The sequence below is a fragment of the Sturnira hondurensis genome, unplaced genomic scaffold (assembly GCF_014824575.4).
Source record: "Sturnira hondurensis isolate 20B ecotype Veracruz unplaced genomic scaffold, ASM1482457v3 Scaffold0006667, whole genome shotgun sequence".
Classification (NCBI taxonomy): Eukaryota; Metazoa; Chordata; class Mammalia; order Chiroptera; family Phyllostomidae; genus Sturnira; species Sturnira hondurensis.
Window position 1 is genome coordinate 394,864 of NW_028079298.1, and position 16,944 is coordinate 411,807.

The 16,944-nt window shown below is 38.6% G+C and overlaps 1 pseudogene; it reads left to right on the forward strand.

The window, feature by feature from the left end:
- Positions 1 to 11,910: 11,910 nt before the first annotated feature.
- On the forward strand, positions 11,911 to 12,423 carry LOC118989944 (N-alpha-acetyltransferase 50-like; annotated as a pseudogene).
- The last annotated feature ends 4,521 nt before the right edge of the window (positions 12,424 to 16,944 follow it).

The window sequence follows — 16,944 nt, forward strand, 5'->3', positions numbered from 1 at the left end:
TTGATTGCTCTGTGGTTTAGCTGTAAGACCAGTCTGGGGCTGGGAGCAAGTGGACGGAGCTTCCGCCTACTCTGCAGCCATCTCAGAATCCCTCCTACAGTTGCTTTAGAGCTGAAATAAAGCTCCTTAGGTGGAATATAGTTGGGTCTTTTTTCTATTTTTTTAATTTAATTCTTATTCGAGTGCAGTTTTCTGTTTTATATTCCCTGCCCTGCCCCCTCAGTGCTCCCCACCTCCCTCCCATTTCCGCCCCCCACCTTAATTATTGTCTATGTGTCCTTTATATTTATTCATGTGAGTCCCTCCCCATTTTCCCCTATGATTAGTTGGGTCTTTTTTGCTTATTCAACCAGCCACTCTGTGCCTTTTGAGTGGTAAATTTAATTCATTTAAATTTGGAGTGATTACTGGTATTTACATACATTACTACCATCATATTGTTGCCTTCTCATTGGTTTGAGTCATTATTATTTTTGTTTTTATCTGTGTTTTACATATTTCTGTGAATTGGTGGTTTTCCATAGTGACATTCTCTGTCTTCATTTTTTTTTTAAGTTTTGTAAATCTGTTCTAGAGTTTGGGGTTGCGGTTACCATAGGGCCTACATACAACATCTAATAGATAAAACAGCCCATTTTATGCAGATAGAATAGCTAACTATAAGTGCTCCACTCTTACTCCTCTCCTTCTACAAGCCATGAGTTCAGACAATTTAAAGTAACCTCACTTTATTCTCTTTTCTTTTAAACTTTGTACAGTAGTTAAATAGTTAACATGCCATTCTGATATAGTTAAAGTTTTTAAACTGTAACTGTTTATCATCTTTATTAAACTATTGTATACTTTTATGTTTTATGTCATTGATTAGCATCTATAAACTTCAGCTTGAAGAGCTTCTTTTAGCACATCTTGCAAAACAGATCTAGTCGTATTCGGGTCCCTCAGGTTTTTTGTATCTGGGAAAGCCCTTCTTCCCCCTCTCTATCTGAAGAACAACTTTACAGATAAATTGTTCCTGGTGGAAAATTTTATCTCTCAGTATGTTGAATAAATCATCTCATTGCCAACTGGCCTATAGACTTTCTGGTGAGAAATCTGTTGATAGCTTAATGGACATTCCTTTGTCGGTTACTTTTTTATTTCCTTAGCTGCTTTTCAGATTCATTCAGTTTTAAAATTGATACTTAACAGTATGGAAAAGATCTTTTTGCATTTAGATAACAGAGCTTCCTAGTAGCTTCATGCACATGTATATCCAATGCCTTCCCCGAACTAGGAAGTTCTGAGCTATTATTATTTTTTAAATTCTCCTTTTCTTTTTTTTCTAGTATGAAAATTATTCTTATATCTGTCTTTCTGATTGAATTTGATGGATCTCATAGTGTTTCTCCACACTCTTTAAAGTCTAAATTCTCTGTCCTCTTCTAAGTAAATTATTTCTCTTTTCCTATTCTCCAAGTTATTTTTTCTTTCTTCCATATGGTCTGTCCTGTTATGTACACTATTGCATTCTTCATATTCAATTAACTTTTAAGCTCCGGAATTTGTTTGGTTCTTTTCTTGTAATTTTGGTCTCTTTGTTAAAGAACTCTTTTATTTGTTCATTTTATTTCTGAATTTATTGAAATTCCTTTCTGAGTTTTCTTATATATTATTGAATTTTTTGTAATACATTTTGAATTTTTTAAATATATTTTATTGATTATGCTGCTACTGTTGTTCCATTTTTTTTCTCCCCTTTATCCCCTTCCACCCTGCACTGCCCCCCTCCCACCAGCTTAGTTTGTGCCCATGGTCATACATGTAAGTTCTTTAGCTTCTCCATTTTTTATACAATTCTTAACCTCCCCTGGTCTATTTTGTACCTACCATTTATGCTTCTTATTCCTTGTACTTTTTCCCCATCCTCTTCCTCCCCCTCCCCCTCTTCACTGATAACCCTCCATGTAATCTCCACTTATGTGATTCTCTTCTTACTCTAGTTGTTTGCTTAGGTTTTCCATGACTTATCATCAACATTCTCTTTTAGTGATTCAGTATACTCACGCTTTTTTAGTTTGATGATTGTGCTTCTACTTTCACATTTGAAGTAGAATCGTAAGAATTAATAATCTTACTGCGTAACAATGAATGTTTACTTCATATTTTCCAATTCCACAGGCTAGGGATTAGAAAACTTTCTTTTGTATTCCAGAAGGTGGCACTATAGCTCAAGCTTGTGTTTTTCCTACAGAGCTGTGTCAGGTGAAAGAAGCATGCTCATGGAGTGGACAGCAGATTGGGGAATGGTGGAGATTCTGCATGTGAGGCTTTAGGGGTGCCAAGGGGCCCAGTCGGGGGATCCTCCAATTGAGCACTCCCAGAGTTCCATTTAATATCTTAAAATGACAGTTAAATTTAAATTAATATTAACTTCAATAATATACAAAAACTCTACTCCTATACAGCTCCATATTATTTTGGCAACTTACATCTTTATGCACAGCGTGCAAATAGCATGGATTTTAAATTATTTTATGTATTTATCTTTTAAGTTATGTATAAATTTAAAAATGGAGTTACAAAACAATATTACAATAAATGGGTGATCACATTTGCCAAAGGTTTACTTGTGCCAGAGGTCTTTATGTCTGCATATAAGTATTTTTTGGCTAGTATCCTTTCATTTAAACCAAGGAATTCCCTCTAGCAACAATTATAGGGAAAGACTAGTTGTAATTAACCTCCTCAGCTTTTGTTTGAAAGGATTTTAATTTCTCCTTCATTTTTGAAGGATAGTTTTACCAAACGTATAATTCTTGGTTCACAATTTTTATTTTAAGCCCATTATATATATTTCATTCCACTTTTTTTACCTCAATTCTTTTGAGAAATAGGCTGATGACCTTATTGAGGATACTTTGTAGGTCATCACACACACTTTTTCCTTGTTGCTTTCAATATTCTCTTTGTCTTTGCCTTTTGAGAGATTGATTATAATGTATCCCCATATGAGTCTTTTTGAGTTTACCTTACTTGAAATTATTGAGTTTATTTTATCTGTAGGTTCATATATTTCGTCAAATTTGGGAGTCTGGTTACTATTTGTTAAAACAACTCCTCTGTCTCTTTCTCACTTCTTCTAGGACTCCCACAATTCAATCGTTGGTCTGCTCGTGGCATCCCACAAATCCCTTAGGCCCTGTTCACTTTTGTTATTGAATTCATTGGAGTGACATTGGTTAATAAAATTATATAGGCTTCTGGTGTACCATTTTATAATACATCATCTGTGTATGTTATTGTATGTTTGCCACCCCAAGTCAAGTCTCCTTCCATCACTACTTATCCCCCCATACCCTCTTCTACATCCCCCCTTTCCTTCTGGTAATCACCTTGCTGTTGTCTATGTCTATAAGGTGTTTTTTGTTTGGTCAGTTGGTTGTTTTGCTTAACCCCGTCACATTTTCCAGCCAGCCTTGCAACCTCCCTCCTCTATGACAGCTGTCAGACTGCTCTCTGTATCTATGAGTCTGTCTCTATTTTGCTTGTTAGTTCAGTTTGTTCTTTGGATTCCACATATGATGGAAATAATATGGTACTTGTCTTTTCTTTTGGGTTTATTTTCCTTAGCATAATGTTCTTCAGGTTCATCCATGCTGTCACAAAGGGTAAAATTTCCTCCTGTGCACTTTATTTTTTTCTTTCTGTCCCTCAGATCCCATAATTTCAATTGCCCTACCTTTAAGTTCAGTGATTTTTTTGTTCTCTCTGTCTGATTATCCTGCTGAACCTCTGTAGTGAATCTTTTATTTGAGTAACTGTACTTTCCACCTTAAATATTTATTTGCTTCTTGGGGGAAAGGAAGATGGCGACAGAGTAGGACAGAGCAATTCCAGTTCCCCTACCCGTGGGAAAAAATCCTGGCGGATCTACTGAGGAACAGGACAATCAACCAACAGTTCCCCAGCATTTATGAAAATAAGAGACCAGAGATTGTGACAGACGGACCAGACAGCTACAGGTCAGTGGGGTCTCAGGGACGTGAGCAAAGACAAAAGTGGTGGGGGGTGGGGGCGGGGGTCGGCACCCTTGCCCAGTGCCTAAAGGCCTCGGTGCCACTGCCACCGTGGTCAGGGTCCAGAGGCTTCGGTCTGCGACCAGCGCCGAGGGCATCTGCCACGGACTCTTCAGAAGCCAGGCACCCAGCAGGTTTACAGCAGACTCTTTGGGAGCCTTGACCCTGCTGCAGGGTCCTTGGGAGAGATCTGGCTCCCTCCCTCCCCCTCTAAGCAAGGTGGGGCAAAACCTGGCAGAGACCTGTCTGCTTAAGTTTACAGAGAGGGTAACAAGGACAAAGGGCCGTGTTCAACTGTGAACTCTGGTCACCAGCCCACCAGCCCACCAGCCCGGGAGAATTCAGAGGAGCATTGTCATCACCAGTCTGGCTGGGGATTGGGCTGGGCTGAGAGGCAAGCTTTCTGGAGAAGTTTTTATTGGAAAGTGGACTGAGGTGTTCTCCTGCTACAGCATCTTCCCTTGCTTCCCACCTAGCCTGGCAGCCACCCAGAGGAGGAGTGGAAGCACTTGAGTCCCACCACAGGACTGGGAAGGACCGTGCCAGATCCCGTGGGACCCAGACAGTCTGGTAGCCTGGCTGGCACACGTGCGTGCACGCACACACATGCACCCCAGCCCACAGAGAGGTCCTGCTGCAACCAGAAATAGTGGTTTGGAAACTTTGAAACCAACAAGGGAAGGTTTTTTTATTTTTTTAGTAACTTTTTTTTTAGTAATCTTTTATTTTTTTAATTTTACTATTGCTTTATTTTTCAATACTTTGTTCCTCTCCTTTCTTTTTTCCCATTTTAGTCCTTCTTCCTTTCTTTTCAAACTTATCGCTTTTTCCTCCCTTCTCCTGCCTGTTTGTTTGCTTGTTTGTTTGTTGCTTTGTTTTCTTTTACCCACAAGAGACACAAACAACTGGGAACCGCAAAAGGACCAGAGTGGGACCCAAAGAGGGGGCATCTCAACAACAGAGACAGAGAGACAAATTTCACTTTGCTATAGCAGAGAAGCCTCAAGTTGCTGCATAGGTGTATTATTTTTTTCATTATTCTCACTTCTTTTATATTTTAATAGTATCTTTGTATTCCTCCTCTTTCTGTATAGGCTCCTTAGTCTTGGCTGGTTATATTGTATTATTTGACAGGTTTCCCCTGTTCTTTCCTCCACAGTGTATGGCTAATTTTCTATACTTCACTCCATTTGTTTTCCTTTGGCATACTACTCAAGCTCTATACCGCTATTCAGACAGATCACATAGTCTGTCATATGATTGTTGTTCTAATATTATTGTAAATAATAGCTGTTCTATACAACTGTAAATACTTCACAACACATCTCTCGGATCTTAGCCCAATTTACAGGTTCCTGAATTCTATTACTGTAGTGATTAACTCTATTTGCTCACATGCTACACCTAGTTTCTATTCTTTACTCTCACCTTACCTCAAAATCTGACCGCCCACAACCTCACTGCTTTCTAGATATAACTCACAAGACTTCCCTCCCCAAAAAGAGACTTATCTTTTGTCCATCCTTTCTTAAAAGTGGCAAGTTAGGTTGAAGATTACGGTTAACACTATATATAGCCTAAAGATCATCTGTCTCTTCTCTACTGGATGTGACTGTAAATATCATAAAATGCTCTTCTGTTGTCAAAAACCATTTTGCCTCCCCCTCCAACTGATCATGCACACACACAAAAAGGAGTAGGTGGAAGCAGACAACATCAAGATACCTGCAGAAGATGGCACCACTGAATTTCACAGGTATTCTACCACAGAAGTTCACACCATAAACCCAGGGAGTCAGAACAGATCTATTTAAGAAGCTGAGGCTAACAAGAAGAGTTTCACAAACAATGGGAAGACAAAGAAACAATCCTCAAATGAAAGGAAAGAAAGAAGCCTCAGAAAGAATGTTAGATGAAATAGAGGCAAGTCAACTATCAGATATTGAATTCAAAGCACTGGTTATCAGGAAATTCAAAGAGATCACAATGAGCTACCAGGAACTACAGTGGAGCTATAGTGAACTCACCACAAATTATATCAACATGAAAAAGAAAATAACTATCAGCAAAGGCCAAGAGGAAATGAAGAAAGCAATTTCTAAACTGAAGAACATAGTAGAAGGAATGAAAAGCAGGATTGATGAAGCAGCAGATTGGATCATCGAATTGGAGGATAAAGTAGAAATAAACTCCCAGAAAGAGCAAGAAAAGAAAGAGGCTCAGAAAGAATAAAGAGGGATTAAGAGAAATGGTAGACAATATGAAACATAATAACATTCGAATAACAGAAATACCAGAAGGAGAAGAAGAAGAACAAGGGATAGAAAACCTATTTGAAAGAGTAATGATGGAAAATTTCCATAATTTTATGAGAGAAAAAGTCACACAAATCCAGAAATCACAGAATCCCAATCAAGAGGAACCTGAAGAAGCCCACTTCAAGACACATCATCATTAAAATGGCAAAATTCCAAGAAAAAGAGAGAATCTTAAAGACAGCAAGGGAGAAAAAGGAAGTAACATACAAGGAAGCCCCAATAAGGTTAGCTACTGACTTCTCAATGGAAACACTCTGAGCAAGAAGAGAATGGCGAGAAATATTCCAAGTAACGAGAACCAGAGGCCTACAACCAAGGCTACTTAACCCAGCAAGGCTCTCAATCAAGATAGAAGGCCTAGCTTCCAAGACAAAAGAAGTCTAAAAGAACATGCCTCCACTAAACCAGCTCTACAAGAAATACTAAAAGGACTGCTTTAAGGAAAGGAAGGAAAAGAGAGAGATAGAGAGGAACACTGGTGCAAAAATGGCAATAAATAAGTACCTTTCAATAATAACCTTAAACGTAAATGGATTAAATGCTCCAATCAAAAGACATAGAATAGCTGAATGGATAAGAAAGCATGACCCACACATATGTTGCCTACAAGAGACCAACCTCAGGACAAAACACCATCACAGACAAAAAGTGAAAGGCTGGGAACAAATTTTCCAAGCAAACGGACAAGAAAAAAAAGCCGGGGTAGCAATTCTCATATCAGACAAAATAGACATCACAAAAAGGTCCATAAAGAGAGACCCAGAAGGTCACTTCACAATACTCAAGGGAAGAATCCACCTGGAAGACATTAATATTATAAATATATATGCACCCAACATAGGAGCACCCAAATATATAAAGAAAATCTTAGAGGACTTCAAGAAAGATATTGACAGGAACACAATTATAGTAGGGAGTTTTAACACTCCGCTGTCAAAAACGGACAGATCTTCCAAACAAAATATTAACAAAGATATAGCGGCATTAAACAACACCCTAGATAAAATGGATTTCAGTGATATATAGAGAGAGCCCTTGATACCAAAGAAGCTAAATACACATTCTTTTCAAATGCACAAGGAACATTTTCAAAGATAGATCATGTGATAGGACACAAAACAAGCCTCAACAAATCCCCCAAAATTGAAATTATATCAAATATTATTCTCTGATCTGACCACAAGTGACTAAAACTAGGAACCAAGCCCAAGGGAAAAAAAAAAAACAAAAGACTCAAACTCATGGAGATTGAATAGTATACTATTAAACAATGAATGGTTCAAGAATGAGATTAAGGAAGAACTCAAAAAGTTTTGAGAAACCAATGAGAATGAACTCACAAGAATCTAAAACTAAGAGACATAGCAAAGATAATCTACAGAGGGAAGTTCATAGCAATACAGGCCTACCTAAAAAAGATAGAAACATTTCAAACAAATGACCTAACCCTACACCTACAAGAACTTGAGGAACAACAATAAAGACAACCCACTGCAAGTAGAAGGAAGGAAATAACCAAGATCAGAGCAAAATTAAATGACATGGAGACTGAAAACATAATTCTAAAAATCAAAGAATCCAGGAAGTGGTTCTTTGAAAATAAAAACAAAGTTGACAAACCTTTAAGCAAGCCCATCAAGAAAAAAAGATAAAGAGAGAACCCAAATAAACACAATCAGAAATGAAAGAGGAAATATTACAACTGATACCACAGAAATATAAAATATTTTAAGAAATTACTTTGAAGAACGATAAGCCAAGATATTTGAAAACCAAGGTGAAATAGACAAATTTCTAGAAAAATATAATTTTCAAAACTCAATGAAGAAGAAACAGAAAGCCTGAACAGACCAATAACAGCAGATGAAATTGAAACAGTAATCAAAATCTTCTGACACACAAGAGCCCTGGACCAGATGGTTTCACAGGAGAACAAGGGAGATTATTACAGGGAGAGCTGTTTTACAAAGGGAGATTATTTAAGGGAGAGCTAACTCCCATCCTCCACAGATTAATCCAAAAAATTCAAGAAAATGGAAGATTCCCAAACTCATATTATGAAAACAGCATCATCCTAATCCCAAAACCAGATAAAGACAAAACAAAGAAAGAAAACTTCAGGCCAATATCGCTGATGAACATAGATGCTAAAATCCTCAACAAAATAGTGGCAAACTACATCCAGCAATATGTTAAAAAGATCATACACCATGATCAACTTGGATACATTCCAGGGATGCAAGGATGGTACAATATTTGAAAATCAATAAACATAATAAACCATATAAATAAAATGAAACACAAAAATCACACAATCATATCAATAGATGCAAAAAAGCATTGAGTAAGGTACACCTATTTATGATAAAAATTCGCAGCAAATTGGGAATAAAGGGTACACTCCTCAACATAATAAAGGCCATATATGAGAGACCTATAGCCAACATCATACTCAATTGACAAAATCTTAAAGCTTTTCCATTAAGATAGGGAACAAGATAAGGTTGTCCACTTTCACCACTCCTATTCAACATAGTACTGGAAGTTTTAGCCAAAGCAATCAGACAAGAAAGAAAAAGGCATATAAATTGGAAAGAAGGGAGTAAAACTGTCAGTGTTTGTAGATGACATGATTGTGTACGTAGAAAATCATATAGACTTCACCCAAAAACTGCTCAACCTAATAAATGAATTTCACAAAACAGCCAGGTACAAAGTCAATACTCAGAAATCAAAGGCATTTTTCTACACCAACAATGAAATATCAGAAACAGAAATCAGGAAAAAAAATCCCACTTGATATAGCAACAAGAAAAATTAAGTACTTAGGAATAAACCTAACCAAGGAGGTAAAAGACCTGTACACATAAATCTATACAACACTGAAGAAGAAAATTAAGAAAGACACAAACAATCATAGATTGGAAGAATTAACATCATCAACATGGTCATACTACCCAAAGTGGTTTACAGATTCAACACAATCCTTATTGAAGTACCAATGACATACATCACAGATATAGAACAAACATTTCAGAAATCTATATGGAACCATAAACTATCCCAAATAGCAGAACCAATTTTGAGAATGAAGAACAAAGTAGGAGGGATCACAATACCTGATACCAAACTGTATTACAAGGCCACTATAATCAAAACAACCTGGTACAGTCATGAAAACAGGCACATAGACCAATGGAATAGAACAAAGAGCCCAGAAATAAACCAAACTCTCTACAGTCAATTAATATTCGACAAAGGGGGCAGTAACATAAAATGGAGTAAAGATAGCCTCTTCTACAAATGGTGTTGGGAGAACTGGACAGCTACATGCAAAAAAAATGAAACTTGAACACTGACTTACACTACACCAAAATAAATTCAAGGTGGATAAAAGACTTAAATATAAGCCGTGACACCATTAAAGTCCTAGAGGAGAACATTGGCAGGAAAATCTCAGATATTTCATGCAGCAATATTTTTACTGACATGTTCCCTAGAGCAAGGGACATAAAGGAAAGAATAAACAAATGGGATCTCATCAAAATTAAAACCTTCTGCATGGCTAAAGAAAATAGCATTAAAACAAAACAAGAACTAACTATATGGAAAAACATATTTGCCAATGATACTTTGGACAAAGGTTTGATCTCCAAAATACATAAAGAGCTCACAGGACTCCACTCCAGGAAAACAAAAAAAACAATTAAAAAATGGGCAAAACACTTAAACAAAAGGCCCAGAGATACATGAAAGGATGCTGAGCATCACTAACCATCAGAGATATGCAAATTAAAACCACAATGAGATACCACCTCATACTGCTCAAAATGGCCGTCATAAACAAATCAACAACTGTAGGAGAGGATGTGGAGAAAAGGGAATCCTAGTGCACTGTTGTTAGGAATGCAGACTGGTGAAGTCACTGTGGAAAACAGTATGGAATTTCCTCAGAAAACTAAAAATTAAACTGCCTTTTGACCTAGCAATTGCACTGCTGGGATGATACCTTAAGAGCCCTGAATCACCAATCCAAAAGAACCAATGCACCCCAATGTTCATAGAAGCACAATTTACAATAGCCAAGTTCTGGAAGCAACCTAAGTGCCTAGCAGCAAATGAGTGGATCAAGAAACTATGGTACATTTACATAATGGAATTCTATGCAGCTGAAAGAAAGAAGAAGTTCCTATCCTTTGCAACAGCATGGATGGAATTAGAGAGCATTATGCTAAGCAAAATAAGCCAGGAAGTGAGGGACAAATACTATATAATCTCACCTTTAACTGGAACATAATCAATAAAAGAAAAAATCAATCAAAATATAACCAGAGGCATTGAAATTAAGAACAATCTAATAGCCAGAGGGGAGAGGGAGGAGGTTGTGGGGAGAAGGATTTTCAGGAACTACTCTAAAGGACACATGGAGAAAACTAAGCATGGGGGTGGAAGCAAGGGAGGGAGATGGGTTTGGAGGGGTGGGAGGCAGCTGTGAGGAGAAAATACAGACAACTGTAATTGAACAATAATAAATTAATGTGTGAAACAGAAAATAAAATAAAATTAAAATTAAAAAAAGAAGTAAAAATCTGTGGTTACAAAACAGTCATATGATGCAAACTGCAGCACATGAAATGTAGTCAGTAATATTGTAAAAACTATGTACATGCCTAACCACTGTGTTGTACCACCAAAGCTAGTATAACATTATTGAATGTAAACTCAGCCTTTAAAGTCTATTTTTATATATGCATTGCTATCATACTTTTTTGTTTTCATTTACATATTTATTTCATCCCTTTACTTTCAGTCTGTATTTATCTTCCAGTCAGAAGTTGGCTTCTTATACACAGCATGGTTATGAATCTTGTTTTTGATATTCATTTAGCTATTCTATGTTTTTTATTAGAGTATTTAATTTATTTCCATTTTAAATTATTATGGAAACTTACATAATTATATCTATGTTTTATTAACATTTATGTTTTTAAAATTATTCTTCTTAAAGAAGTTCTTTAAACATTTTCTTAATACTGGTTTGTTGATGATGTACTCCTTTAGTCTTTTCTTCTGTGGGAAGCTCTTTATATTTCTTTCAATTTTAAATAATAGCCTTGCTGTGTAGAGAGAGTAGCCCTGGTTGTTGTTTCTCATTTTTCATCCCTTGGAATATTTTATGCTATTTCCTTTCGGCTTGAAATTTTTCTGTTGAGAAATTAACTGAGTCTTATGACAGCTTTCTCATAAGTAATTATCTGCCTTTCTTTTACTGCATTTAAGATTCTCCTTTTGGGAGGTCTCCATGTGTACATGTGAAAAAGCTGAAGCACAAGTATGGTAGTGGGAGACACTCATGTATGCTCTGGAGACACAAGGCTGCTCTCCTGGCTTCCATCACCCACTCAGCTTTGTGCCCTAGGAGGAAGGCTGGCTTGTGGGGTTGAGTAGCCCAAGCTGAGGGCACTGACAGCTCAAGTCAGCAATGAAAATGATGTTGATATCTACAGTACCAAGGGCCTCAGCAGGCAAAAAAGATGAAAGACAAGACCTAGTTGGGAGAAATCATACCACACAGTGTTAAACAGCTGAGGAGATTAAACAAGGTCATCTTTCCAGTCAACTATAATGAGAAGTTCTACAAGGATGTCCTGGAGGTTGGCAAGATGACAACAAAACTTGCCCATTTCAATGATATTGTGGTAGTTGTGTTAAGCTATAACATGGGTCATTCACAGAATCAGAAGAGACTTTGCATCATGACACTAGGACAGTTGACACCATACCAAAGGCTAGGAAGAGGAACTAAAATGTTAAATCATGTCTTAAACATCTGTAAAAAATATGGCACTTTTACAACATTTATCTGAATATCCAGATCAGCAATAAGTTAGCATTCGATTCCAACAGGAAGTTTTGAGATTATTGAGACCAAGAAGAACTACAAGAAGGAAGAGCCTGCAGATACTGATGTGCTGCAGAAAACCCTGAAATTCCCTTATTCCCAGATTTCAGACAAACAAAAGACAGATAGTGAACAGATTTTTTAAAAATTATTTTTATGTCTTTTACCTTTAGCATTTTAGTCATAATGCACCTTTGCATAGACCTGTTTTGATTCATATGTTTTTAAGACTTTTTGCACTTCTCAAACTTTCATATCTATTTCCTTTGCCATGTGTGGGACATTTTAAGTTATTATTTCTTCAAGAAGTTTCTCAGTAAGTTGCTCTCTTATCTTCTTCTTTTGTCCCTGTGATGGAGATGGTATTATGCTTGAAGTAGTCTCAAAGGTTTTTTTAACTATCCTGATTTTAAATTCTTTGTTGTTTTTGTTTTTCCAGTTGGGTATTATCTTTTATTTTGTCTTCAAATTTACTGATTCATTCTTCTGATTCATTTAATCTGCTGTTGATTCCTTGTAATGTATTCTTTATTTCAGTTACTGTATTCTTCAATTCTGACTTGTTCTTGTTATAGTTTCTATGTTTGTTTTTATACTTACTATTTCCTTGTTGAAGTTCCCACTAAGTTCCTTGAGCATTCTTATAACCAGTATTCAACCAGTATTGATCTCTGTCTCTGGTAGATTGCTTGCTTCCACTTTATTTACCTTTTTTCTAGAATTTCTCCTGTACTTTCATCTGGGACTTGTTTCTTTGTCTCCTCAGTTTAGCTGCCTCTCTGTTTGATTATATGTATTAGGTAGATCTGCCAGGGGAACTCAAGAGTTGGAAATTTTTTAAATTTTAAGTGATAGTTAATAAGCTTAGTAGTTAATATATATAAAGCTGTTGTTCCAGGAACTAAAGTTATAATCTACCCTGACTCCAGAAGACCACAAACAGTTTAATTAACCTTTGTGCCCCAGGAGAACTGCAAGCAATCAGGATGACATCTGAATGATTGTGCTCCAGGGAAAGACAACCATGGTGTTGGGGACCACCCTGCCTGGTTTCAGGAATTGTAAGCCATCTCCCATGTCTAAGGCTGTAAACGACCTCCGGAGTGTGAGCCACTGAGGAGACAAGGCTTGTCTCCAGCAGCAGATGCTGCCCGTGCTTCAACTGCCTGCCCCCAAAGTATGGTCAGATGGTCAGAAACAGGTGAGAGCCCCTCAGAGGAGGGGCAACCTAGACCAGACACGATCACTTGGGAGGCCATCATGGAAGGACTTGGGGGGGCTGCAACAAAGAGGGAGTGATGGACCCTCCCCTCCTGGCTGTGATGAAGCTTTAGTCCCCGTATCCTCTGGGAAAAGTGCTTCCTGGCTCTAATCCAATTAAGCCTACAAACCTGTGATGGGGAAGGTGGTGCAAGCCTAGTGCTGGGAATGGCAGGCTGCCTGGGTAATTAGGCCTGAGAAGGAAACTGTAAAGCCCTGTGAGACCTGCTTTGTTTAAGAATGCTTTTAGTTAGATGATAAGGGCCCATGCAAAAAAAGAGTTTATGTTCCCAAAGTTCTGTAGCCCTTTAGCTGACAGGTCCTGATTTAGAAGAAGCCTTAATGATTCTTTGTACACAATCTACTATTTACTGCTTGACAATGGTTATTAAGCTGTACCTGAACTCCTGTGCAAAAATCCCAATAAAAGCCTGACTAGGTTGGGGCATTCTCTCTCCCCTGGTGAGAGAGCTGCCCAGCCACTGCAGCAACTCCCTCTCCCTTTGCTAGAGTTGCCTGGCCGCTCCAAGCCACTCTCCCCTTGAGAGGGTGGTGAGGCTGTTCTGAGGCTCTCCCCCCTTGAGGGAGTAGCCTCACTGGCCCTTTTCCTCCACAGGACTCGGTAGTTCGTGTGAATTTGTCTCATGTCTCATCCATGACACTGTGAGCACTGCTTGTCAATGCATGGTGGGTCACCACAGCCCAGGGCAGAGATAAAGAACCACCAGTCAACAGATGAAAGGATACAAGGAAAGTTGTCAAACTGCAGCTTTTATCTGATTAACCTTTCCCCTGAATTCCAAACCTCTTACCTATACTTTTCTTCTCCTTTTAAAAATGGCTGGCTTGAAATTAAATGTAAGGTGATATTTTAGGGTACATAATCTGCCATCTCTTCAGATTACTGGCCATCTGAATAAAGCACCCACAAATATTTAGTCTTTGTCTCTACTTATCAGTTCTGGAAGTGATGGGCAGCATGAAGACCAACTTTTCAAATTTCATATATTGGTGACTTTGTTAGGTCAGATTTTGGGACTGTCTAGTAAGGCTGGGTATTTGGTGGGGAGTCCCGTTGGATCCCTGGATTGGGAAGCACTGGGGTAGTGGATATGGAGACTTCCTAGTAGCTGCCAAGTGATTTATCTTGGAGACTATCATTCCCAAACACTCAGCACTCCCCATCATCTTCTTCACTTTTCAACTGAATCACTGCACTTTCTGGTTCAGGGTTACAGTCCCAGGTCATGACTTACATCAGTCATCAGGAATTAAGGTACTAGAATTTACAATCAAGATGGAGGCAGAGATAAACATACCTTGCTTCTTTGCACAATTGAATCAAAATTACAACTAAACTATAAACCAAAGATCGCTCAGAACTATCAGCAATGGAGTAAGTTGAATGGAAATCCGACAGTGATAGAATTAAGGCAACCATATCTATCCAGAGGGTAGGAAACAGAATTTCAGAGATGTGGAACAAGCAGGTCCCACACCTACTTGTGGGCATTAAAAGTTAAGGGGAATATCTTGGAAGTGAGGAGTCCCAGCCCCCCAGCCCAGGGTAAAAGTGCCAGGAAGAGAAGCCCAAATAACTCCTGGCTGTAAAAACAAGTGGAATTGGAGTTGGTGAAAAAAACTACTGGACTCCCTTGGCAATTCCCCTTAAAGGGCCCATGTCAAACTTACTCATAAGCCCTCCCTCTGAGTTGCAACACCACCAGGGAAGCAGCTTGAATGGCAGCAGTGGCATACAGGGAGGAACTAAAGTGTCTGGCATCAGGGAAAGAATGGGAGATAGCTCTCTCCCAGAAAGAAAATCAAGCAGAGGCCATTATACCTTTTCTGAGCCCTCTCCCCACAAAGACATAGAACCACAGGCAGGTGCCATATCTGAGCCTCCATCAACCTGACTTACACTGTTTGCCTTACATTGGGGTTTATCTGAGGCTCCACCTCACCCAATTTATGGGCTCATCCACAGCTCATATCTCAACTTGAGCAACCCCCAGCCCAGACTAGCAGCAGTCAGCTTTGAATCACAGTTTGGCTCTACCTGGGAACCTCCAAGCACAATACCAGTAGCAGCCATTTCAGATTACTTTTACCTACACTGGTTGGCCTCAGATAAAAAATAGGTGGTTGATGCTGACCTGCAATACCCAGAAAACCTCAGAGTCTAGGCACCCTATGGAGAGCTGTAGGCCACATCAGAGCACCGATGCCTTGCCCAAGCACAGCTGATCTTCCATAGAAGGTGGAGGTTGGTGGTCAGTGGTCATAATCAGTCCTTGCAGTTGACGAGACTGAGTAAATCCTTCCCATATATTTTCCAACAGCAAATAAGACTCAACCATAAGAGAGGGTATACTTAGCTTATGTGGGGGCACACTCAGAGTACCTAGTTTGGATGATAAGGAAGGCTGTTCCAATGGAGCCTTCAGCCATGCTACTAAGACAGGGGGTGAAGCAGCTCTACTTAATCCACACAAACTGATGCAGAAAGACTGCCAAAATTGGACACAAGGAAGAATGGCTCAAAACACCAGAAAAAGAACTAAAAAATGGAGATGAGTGATCTACCAGATGCAGAATTCAAAACATTGGTTATAAGAAAGATCAAGGAATTCCATAAATACTTCAAGAACATAAAAAAGAGCCAGTAAGACATGAAGGATATATGAATAGAAGTGAACAATTTACAGGGAATCAACAATAGAGTGGATGAAGCTGAGCATGAAATCAATCGCATAAAACATAAGGAAAAAAACAATCAAGCAGAGCAACAAGAAGAAAAAAGAATCCCCCAAAATGAAGATAGTGTAAAAAACCTCTGGGGCAACTTCATATGAGCATTATAGGGGGGACAGGAGGAGAAGAGAAAGTGCAAGAAATTGGAAATCTATCTGAAAAAAACAATGAAAGACAATTTCCCTGAATTGGTGAAGGAAATAGATAATAAAATCTAGCAAGCACATAGAATCCCAAACAAGATACATGAAAACAGGTTCACACCAAGACACATCATAATTAAAATGACAAATGTTGGAACTTCCAGCCAAGATGGAGATGTAGGTAGATATACTGTGCTTCCTTGCATAGTTGAAAGACAACAACAACTTTAAAAACAAAAAATAATGAAAACTGCCAGAAAATCGAACCATATGGAAGTCCAGCAACCAAGGACTTAAAGAACATTCATCCAGAGCAGTACCAGGGGTGGAGACAGGCAGCTGGGGCAGAGAGGACTCACAGCAAAGTGGTAGCTCATGGACCAGGCAAAGCAGCAGCTGGTTGACCAGGTGGTCCCACATATGTGGGCAGATAAACCACAGGCAAAACTAAGGAGCAAGACAAACCACACAACTCAGAGTTCCAGCACAGGGAAAGAAAGGCTCAAAAA